This window comes from Lissotriton helveticus, chromosome 2_1 (assembly GCF_964261635.1).
Source record: "Lissotriton helveticus chromosome 2_1, aLisHel1.1, whole genome shotgun sequence".
NCBI classification, from domain to species: Eukaryota; Metazoa; Chordata; class Amphibia; order Caudata; family Salamandridae; genus Lissotriton; species Lissotriton helveticus.
In genome coordinates this window covers 1687773693-1687783936 of record NC_136059.1, presented here as the reverse complement: position 1 = coordinate 1687783936, position 10244 = coordinate 1687773693, and the positions used below count along the sequence as shown (strand labels likewise).

Genomic DNA, 10244 nt, shown 5'->3' with positions numbered 1-10244 from the left:
AAAATACAATGTACCCCTCTTTTATACTGCAACATATGTACATGCGGGCGCACACGTGCACACACCCACACACACAGAAGTCATTCAGCGTTTTATGATGTTTTACATATACAAATGTGTGTTTTCTCTAAACATGCTGTAGTTGGTTGTCTTCTGTCTGTTTTAATAGCATAAGTTTGGCACTTGTTTGAATTTTCAGCTGTAGTTTCAACACTGAAGGCCATCCTTTATCCTTCAAATTTTTTTTTTTGTTCAACTGAAAAAAAAAGGGTCAGCCTTCATGATTGTGGAAACAATTCTATATGGCTGGGTTACCTTTGACAGAGCTTGGACTGCAGTTATACAACTAAACAAAAATTGGCAGAGAGAGGTGATTGACTTTGCTAATGCTTATTTGAAATATGGGGATTAATAACAGCTCTATATTTAGCCACCTATTTGTCCTCATAATGTTTTTTTTAACCTCTTAATATTCAAACTTTACTCTACATTGTTTTCAAAACCAGAAGACTTAATTAAGGACCAAGTTCTAGATTTCAGCATAGCCTTAGAGACCCATGAGCATAACTCATCTTCTGATAAATGCGAGTACCTTGGAACTCTGTATGGTGCTATTATATTGTCATTTAAACTTAACGTCAGTATGTGGCTCTGAATACATAATTTCTTCATGAATTCTAAGGGACCTTCAAAACATAGGGCCAAATTTAGTTCTCGGATGACGGGTTACTCCATCACAACAGTGATTGATATCCCATCCGCTGAATAAATCCCATTATATACTATGGGATTTCTATTTCGGCGGTCAGGATATTCGTCACCATTGTGACGGATTAACCTGTTCACCGAGATCTAAATAAGACCCATAGTTCGAAGATATCAAGAGTTGCTCACTAAACCTTGAACGGAATCCCAGTCTTCCCATGTTCAAGTCTAATAGCTTCTACTGAAAGGCTTTGATGCATAGGCATATATATTTTCCGAATATTCATTCAACATTATTTCAACTTTTGTGGATGTATCAAGGAAGATATTCTAGGTCATGGAGTACATTTTTAGATATCGTAGTTTCCTAGATCTTTTTCGTAGCATCAATCAGTTGCATACTCATTCTAGTGTAGGAACTGCGTAACTGTCCGTGGACATGGCCTTGACAGTATGATTTTCGCCATAATCAATCCATGTTAGTGTGTAGCTAAAATGAAGGCCAGAAGAGCAATAGGATTTAACGTTTTCCAGCAGAAGACCAGCCAAGAACTTAGGGCCCAATTCACAAAGATAAACTGAGACGAAAGTCTACATTTACGGCTTTCGGTATTCGCAAAGGGCATTTATAAGTAGTAAAGTTAGACTTTTGTATCAGTAAAACGTAAGTTTTGGTCTTAAGTTTAAATGAGACCAAAACTGAGACAAAAGTCTAACTTTACTACTCGTAAATGTCCTATGTGAATGCCGACAGTCGTAAAGTTATACTTTCATCTCAGTTTACCTTTGTGAATCGGCCCCTTAGATTATAATTCTTCTTTGAAAATACCATGCACTTACTCTTTTCACATTGATAAACTGCCTAAAATCTGACATACAACTTTCAAATGTACTACATTTGCTCTGCAAACCTATGTAAGACGTTTCTGATAAAAACGGTTTCAGGATCATACATTAGGCAGGAAAATTCCCTCCTATTCAATGATAGTTAATAGTGGAGAGAGTCAAGGAAGCATGGGTGGGGCGCACAGCCGCTTTATGGGGGACCTCTTTCGCTGCCAAACTCTTAGTGGACCCCCTAAATTCCCCATTCTTCCACTACTCTCTCATTCTGTAGCTTTCAAAATGACTTGTGTTTAGGATGAGATCTGCTTTGCCAAACAGCGCCGATAAGAAAACAGGAAAGTGAATCATCGTTTTTATATTCTCATTTTATTGTACATTTGAAAAAATAAAAACTGTACAAATCTGCCATCCAGTGCGAACTTTCTGTCAAAAACTGCTTTGGAGAAATTTCAGTCCAGGACTGTCTGTTTGCTGTCTTCTATATGAATTACCTGTGTGAAAAACAGATAGAAAACATTAAACATTGGTAAACCGAACGAAATATGTGTTAATGGTGTTCATTCTCACAACTCCTTTATCATATGCGTTTCATATTTAGGAATATGTTTTGAGCTTTATGTCACTACCGAAAATCAACACTACTTGAGTATGCGTATGAGATCTTACTGCTTTGTAAAATATTCAACATTTTAAACCATGGATTTTTACTCACAGCAAGGAAAAAATCTCACCGTAATCAAAATTAAATCATGGAAATATGATTCGTGATTATGGGCTTTGTGTAAGAGCAGACTTGAAATATTGCACCAAAGAAAACTTGCATAAGAGTATTAAAATAATCGTATTGATCAGACAGTCTCATCAACAACGTGCAATATGTAGTGTTTATTTGATGGTGAATATAAAACATGGACCTCAAAGGCAAAATCTTAATTCTAAAAAAATTATTTAGTTTGGAAAATAAATTACTAGTGGGTTATAATGCTCCAGGCCATGGGTACGTGTGGGGGTCTGCATTTTCTTTTCTTTTTTTAACATTATTGAAATAAAAGCACAGAGTTGGTCAGGCAACATCACAGTACATTTCAAGCATGATAGGCAGCAATACAATACATCATTAAGGACATAGTACAAGGTCCAAGCACACAGGAATTTAGAGTGCGGTCTGAGTGCGCATTGCCATGTCTTCCGTTGGTGGCGTATAGATTTCTCCCCTAAAGGCTTTCCATCCCCCTATTTCTTATCCCACTTCTTGGGGCTACCCCGCAGTTTGTAGACCTCCTTTTCTGCTATCATGCAGCGATCCATTGCCGCTACCCACCCAATGGTAGATGGTCCTTTATCGGAGCAATGGCCCCTTTCACCAATAAGTACCCCAATGCCACCAATTGTTGCTTGATATCCGTTAGGTCAGTCGGTTCCCATATATTCAATATCCCTAATTTCGTCGACAATTGGATCTGTTTACCCAGGGTGTCCATCATTTTCTGGGTCGCTTTTTCTCATATAGGGCGAACTTCGGGGCAGTCCCCTAATGTATGATAAAAGGTGCCTTCTTTCCCACATTGTCTAAGGCACCACAGGTCTGTTTGACTACCTATCTTTGCCAGGAGTACCCTCGATAGATAGGCCCTGTGTAGGATTTCTAACTGGATAAGGCGAAAGCGGTGGTTAATCTCTGTTTCTCTGGCAGACATTAATGCAGTTTGCCAGTCCTCTTGGTCCACTGGTCCCACATCTCCCTGCCATTGTTCCCAAAGGGTCTGGAAGGGGTTGGGCATGTTGTTGCACAGTTTGCGATATGTACAGGAGACTGCTTTGGTCGGAAGTGGTGCAGTCAGTAATCTATCCTCCAGAGGGGATGAGTTCGGTAATGAGGATAGGTCCAGGATATTGGCGAGGTTTGCGTGCCTGATTTGTAAGTATCTAAAAATTTCACTTGGTGCGAGTGCGTGTTTGGTTTGAAGTTCTTTGAAGGTGAGGAGTTTGTCCATGCATAGTAGGTCTCCTATATTAGTTATCCCAATAGTGTCCCATTTCGAATCCTCTGTGGTGGCAGAGCACGCCTAATCTCTGGGAGGACCAGAGCGGTGTGGCCGTAGTAAATTTGTTTGCCCATCCCAGCCGTCTAGTGGCCTGATGCCAGATATGTACTGTTTGCAACATAGGTCCCAGGTATCTGCCCTTTTGGGTCTTACTGTAGAGCGCTCCTAGGTATCCTTCTCTTCCAGTTTGATACCGTTCTAGATGGAATGCAGGGTTAGAAGGGGACCCATGTATCCAGTGATTCGTGGCAACTAGTTGCGTAGCCCAGTAGTAGAGGTGCAAGTCTGGGAGGGCTATTCCACCATCGTACCACCCCCTGGTGAATTTCCGGAGGGCTATACGGGGCGCACCCCATCCCACAGCAAGGCATGGACCTGCCCCTCAACAGTGGCAAAGTAGGTGTCAGCAATTGGAAACGGGCAGTTCTGGAGCACATACAAATATCTAGGGAGTGCAAGCATTTTAAACAAGGCCACCCCTCCTAGGAGTGACAGAGGAAGTGTCCTCCAGTGTTTAACGTCGTTTCTCAACCGTCGGAGGGGGGCCATGAGGTTGTTATCGTAAAAGAGCTGTGGGTCTGTTGTAATATTTATACCTAAGTATTTGAATCCCCCTGTGGCAATTTTAAGCGTGTATCCCCGGGGTAGTGTCGGTGGTTGGCCGTGCATGACGTAGAGTACGGATTTGGACCAATTAATGGTATACCCCGAATATTTACCATAATTGGTGATGACGTGAAGCAAACTATTAAGTGAAGACCGTGGGGATGCCAAATAAATCAAGATATCGTTGGCATATAGTGAGATTTTGTCCTCTATGTCCTCTCCCCATCGCATGCCACGTATCGAGGAATCCCGTCTCACCCAATTAGCTAGGGGTTCGAGCGTTAATGCAAATAATAAGGGAGACAGGGGGCAACCCTGCCTAGACCCCCTCTGCAAGGCGAATGTACGTGAAGTACGATTGTTGACCCGAACTTGACCCAATAGCGCTGTGTACAGTAATGTCACCCATTTTTGAAACCGGGTCCAAAACCAAACCTCGCCAAGACCTCAAACAGATAGGGCCATTCTATTGATTCAAAAACCATGGCGGCATCTAATGACAGTATAACCACGCCTTCTAGTATGTATGGTTGCCTCCCTAGTATGTTATGCACTCGGTGGATATTTAAAGCGGTGTTGTGGCCCGGTATAAACCCAGACTGGTCCTCGTGGACCAACGCAGGGAGAACTGCAATTAGGCGGGACGCCAGGAGTTTAGCCAATACCTTGGCTTCCGAGCTGATCAGTGAGATGGGCCTATAAGAGCTACAGGTTGTCGCCGGTTTGTCGGGTTTAGGTATGACCACAATAGAGGCAAGTCTCTGGTCCAGGGGAAGAGCACCCTGTTCCAGACTCTCCTCGTACACATTTTTAAGGTGGGGGGCCACCTTGGTGGCCATCCACTTGAGAAATTCAATTGGGACCCCGTTTGGTCCCATTGCTTTCCCTGAATAAATGGCATATACGGCTTTACATATTTCCTCTGAGGTTATCTCGGCATCTAGGGCCTCCCTGTCGCTATCCGATATTGAGGGCAGATTCATTTCACCGAGGAGTTGGCGTGAGTCCTCAGGGGAGGCCACAGACCTAGACATATATATACTTTCTCCAGGTGGTCAGCGAAAGTAGCAGCTATCTCCTGTGGGGTCTGTTAGCCTCGTACCACCCTCCTGAAGGATCTCAGGGACCCATCTATCCACCTGGTCTCAACGTTCGAGCCAAGCCAGCATTTTTCCAGCTCTCTCACCTAGTTCATAGACTCTGTGGCGGGTGTTGAGGAGGCGCGCCTGAGTTTTTTCCCACGCTAGAGCGTTGTACTCCAATTGTTTGTTTCGGAGGGAGTGGGCTGTAGCATCTGATGGGGATCTAGTATGTTCAGTTTCTAATTGAGACAGGTCACTTTCTAGTTGCGTCAGCTGCTCGTTCTGATTTTGGAGATATCCACACTTCAGTGCTAATGCATGGCCCTTGATGACTGCTTTATACGCCTCCCAAATGGTAACTGCTGAGTCAACAGAACCTAGGTTCTCCTGGAAGTAGTGGTCTGTTTGGTCCGCTAGGGTCTCCCTGATGTCAGGGACTGTGAGGAGCCAGGAATTAATAACAATTGGGCCACAGGTGTTGTCCCTATGAAAAGTTAACTTTACTTTGACAGGGGAGTGATCCGAGATATCCCTCGGGAGTCCCAGGGGGTGTTGGAAGTGGCATATGTCTGCAGGGGAGGTAAGGAAGTAGCCATGCCGGACATGCTTTTGTGTGCATTGGAGTAGTGCGTAAAAAATACTGTGGTGGGATTTAGAGTGCGCCAGACGTCCGTAAGACCCATGGCTTGGACAAATTCGGCCATGTGAGTGTTACTTCTGGGAGTTGGTGGTTGGGGACGTCTGTCAAGTCTGTCGTCCATCACCATGTTAAAATCCCCGCCCAACAACAACGTACCCGGTGGGAGGTCTATGAGAATTTTACCAAGGTCTTGCAACGCCGACTTACCCAGGGAGGGTGGAATATATGCAGATATCACGTTTATTGAGTTGCCCTCCCACATCGCCTCCACAACTGCAAACTTCCCCTGTGGGTCCGTCCAAACTCGAGTCGGTGTCAGTGCCACGTTTTTACCTGCAAGAATCCCAGTTCCTCTGGAGCCGGATGTGAATCCCGCATGGGCCAGAAGTGTGTACCCCCATCAATTCAGAGCCTTGCAACTGTTACCCACCAGATGCATTTCCTGTAATAATATTAGGCCAGTAGAATGCCTCTTAAGATACTGTAAGATCATCCCTCTTTTGATCTTGTTTCCCAGACCACGTCATCACCGAAAACCTGCATAGCTGTCATGGTGGGTAATAGTGTAGGCCACGGAGGAGATGCAACTTTGAAGTGACTAGTGCGCCTAATCCCACTGCTGTGGGAGACCAAGACATGGGTATCCTGCTGGGATGGCTTTCCCTCCTTCCGTTTTCCCCACATGCAGACCGAGTGTATTGTTCAGTGTTGGATCTAAGTAGGATCAAGTGTGTGCAGACGCTCTGTGCAAACATAACCATAACATAAAAGCCCCCAACTGCCCCCCCATCCCCGCCCTGTGCTTCCCTCCCTGTTCTGTACATCTGAATGCATTGTTGAAAGATAACTATGATAGCAAACCACCCAACTATCGCCCCACCCCCACCCCTGTCCTCCCTCCCTGTCCCCCTGCCCGTGAAATTACAACTTTCCACACCCCAACATTGCAGAGGGCCTGTCGCTCACCCCATTTGTGGAAGGGTGCCTGGCCAACCGCTGTCCCCCCTCGCCTAATGCAAGAAAATATAGTTCACAGCATACTGGAACATTACATGCACGACCGAGCTTTGGCCAGGTATACTGTAGGAAACAATTTCAAAATACAAACTGTTATGAGCCGATGCTCCCAAGACGCGTCCTCACCGCGGAGCACGAGCCTTCAACGCTGGTAGCAATAGGGTCCTGGGTGGCTTCCGTCTTAGGGTCGTAGGGGACCATGCTATGGGCCCTGGGGGGTCTCCCATAAAGTCAAGAAGAATAAAGAGGGAGTTAACGTATTAGTCCAGTGTCACCCCACTGGGTCCCCTTCCCTGTGACAGTCCTGTGATGACTGCAAAGCACGTTGACTGCTGCGGTGATCTGTAGCGCCAGTTCCCTCCGGTGGTTTCCCCATTCGGCGCCAACCTTCAATCCATTCCCACGCTTCTTCCGGGGAGAGAAAAAAACATGTTTTCGCCTCGGCTTCCACTCTGAGTTTGGCTGGGAAGAGCATAGAGTACTTGATTTATTTGTCTCGTAGGGCTTTTTTGACCGCAGTGAAGCTGTGCCTCTGGGCCTGGACTTTAACTGTAAAGTCAGGAAATAAAGTGACAGTCGTGTTCTCAACCTTGACCGGTGGGTCCGCTCGTGCTGTCTGCAGGATGACATCCCATACACGGAAATTGAAGACCCTCGCAATTATAGGTCTAGGAGGGGCACCAGGCCTTGTGCATCCCTGAGGCACTCTGTGGGCTCGTTCGATTGAGAAGTACCCTGAGAGGTGCTTCGGTTGAAGATGCTTCAACACCAGATCTTCCACAAAGAGATCCACCGCTGGTCCTTCCCATTTTTCCGGGACCCCTAAAATACGGATGTTGTTCCGCCTTGCCCTCCCCTCATAGTCATCCAGGATCTCTTCCATTTTGGTCTGGCAATCTTGGAGCTGAGCCACTTGGCGCTGAAGAGTAGAGGTGTCGGACACCAAAGCTTTTGTAGTGATTTCAACGTCTTTCCCTCTGGAGTCCATTTTCTTTAAATCGGCACAGATTAGGGTGACCTCTATATTAACAGTGTCAATCCGGATTTCCAGTGAAGTGCGCACCCCAGCGATAGCTTCCATGACATCTTGGAGAGTGGGAGTTTTTGAGGGGGGGTGGGACTGTGAAGCCTTGGGGTCTTCTCCCGCCGTTGTCTCTGTATCCCCCCCCCCCCTGCTTAGACCACGCAAACTTAGCAAGTTGTTTCTGTGGACGGGACTTAAGCCCCCTGTTCATGGCCATGGCGGTAGGTATAGTGTGAGGAAGCCCAAGAAGTCAATAGAACCCACCCGTACTACCCACCGCTTGCATGGAGGATATGCGAGCCCCCGTCAGCCTGTCGGAGTTCCAGGTAAGTCAATTGTAGAGAGGTGGCGTTAGTAGGCCCTCTTTCTGGGTGGTGTTGGTAGGCCCTCTTTCAAGGTGGCCCCTTGGTCCTTGCGGGAGTACGTTATAGTCGCTAGTGTGACCAGGGATACTGCTCCAAACAGAGGGAGCCCCCCTCCAGTTGTAGTCCGTGTACGACGGTGTCTGCAGTTCTATTGTGATACACCACCCCCGGCCTACTGTCTGATGGAGTGAGAAACCGGGGAGGGCGGTGGGAAACCAAGCAGGGTGCGAAACAGTACAGTGCCCAGTTGGGGAGATCACAATGTCTGCTCTGTCCTCCTGGGTCGCAATAAGTCGGCTCTATACGCTGGGCGTACTCACAGTGGGCGCAGCATTCGCGGGCCCTACCTTCACCTTTGGTGGCGACGCTGAGATTGTTGGGCTGTGTGGGCCTCTCCCAGTCAGCCCAGCTCTCGGGCCCCCCTCAGCCACCGTTGTCAAGTCCAGTAGGCCCCAAAGCCGCGTCACGATTTTCAAAGTGGGCCATGTCCGCTCTCTCTCTCACCAGCCTCGGTACGTGTGGCTCCTCGAGGCCATAGGGGGAAACCAATGAGGAGCAGCGCTGGAAGCCCCCACAATGAGTCCCCATCGGTCAGGAGTCCAGGCCCAACACCTAGATGAGCAGGCCCCAAGCCGGGGCCTCAATTTATCGCTGGGGTGCTCAGTTCCACTCCAGCACCATCCGACGGTCAGGGCCCTTCACAGGTACGTTACCCCACCTCCTGTTTCAAGTCCTGCAGTGCCCAGGTCTTGTCCACAGGCACCCGCCACAGGGCAGTCCGGCACTACAGTGAGAGGGCCGCAAAGCCGGGGCACCCCACCAGGCCACCGCTCAGCACGTCTTCCACTCCGCTGGGCCAATCGTGCTCACCCTGTCCTCCGACAATGTTCAGGCTGCAAGCAGAGGCAGAAAGTCGGCGCTTGCAGTACAGTCGTGTGATGCCTCAATGCCGGCTGCTGATGACAGTCTGTGTCTCTATATCGCTTCCCCGGATCCAGCCGCCATTTTACCCAACACCGGGCCGTTCACTCCGGTTCGGGCACCGCGCCCCAGCGAGCATCAGGATCAATCTCTACGTAGCGTCTGGCCGCCGGTTCGATAATGGGAGCGATTCCCATGAAACAGGGGGAACCATTTGGGCTGCAAACAGATTTATTTCGGATAATCAGGCGAGGGTTGCGACCATTCCCGTCGGCTGCTAGCCACGCCCCAGGTCTGCATTTTGAGACTTTGCTGCTTGGACAGAGTGCGGTAAGGGAATGGGAACAAAGCAAGGAAAGAAGAAAGGAAAGAGTCCGAAAATAAAGTTAAAGCAAAGGGAAAATGAGGAAACGAAACAGGGAAAAAGCTGTGAATAGAGAGAATGATTAGGAGGAATGAGGAGACAAAAGTTAACCAATAACATAAAGGGAAAGAGAACATTTTAGAAATAGAAGAAGGGCAGAGACCTAGGGGGTCACTTAGAGGTGGGGTGGGCGGAGGCACTGTTTTACACTGGAGGGGCCTCATTTACAATATTTTGACGCACAGCAGCGCAACAAGCCTTCCTGCTGCGCTGCCGTGCATCAAAATAAAGGGACAGGAATGTACACCCTCCTGCACAAAAACAATCCCTAAAGTCATTTTACACTTTCTATGTGTGCTGCTGAATGCAAAATCTGGGTATCATCATAAAGGTTCTAACTCCTTATTCCTATTGGGCGAGAGCCTCAGACAGATGTGGGTAATCAGAGGCTCAGTGGTACCTCATAAAGAAACTCACCAACTCTCTGTGAGACACATGGGGCAAGCATTATTGCTTCAGAGTGGTTACTGCTTCAGAGCGATTTGCCAAGAATGATGGGTACCAATGCAATACACTACTCCCTATGGTAATTGCGGAGATACAGTCCATGAGGATGGCATGATCGACCC

At 47.5% G+C, this 10244-nt stretch overlaps 1 protein-coding gene across 4 annotated transcripts in view; it reads right to left on the bottom strand.

The window, feature by feature from the left end:
- Window positions 1-1898: 1898 nt before the first annotated feature.
- The window catches only part of SUSD1 (sushi domain containing 1), a 678087-nt gene continuing 669741 nt past the window's right edge, over window positions 1899-10244 (bottom strand). For all 4 annotated transcript variants that reach the window (XM_078676643.1, XM_078676646.1, XM_078676644.1 and 1 more), the window contains one exon: window positions 1899-2042. The gene's annotated coding sequence lies outside the window, so the exon portion shown is untranslated. The remainder of the gene's footprint in view (window positions 2043-10244) is intronic.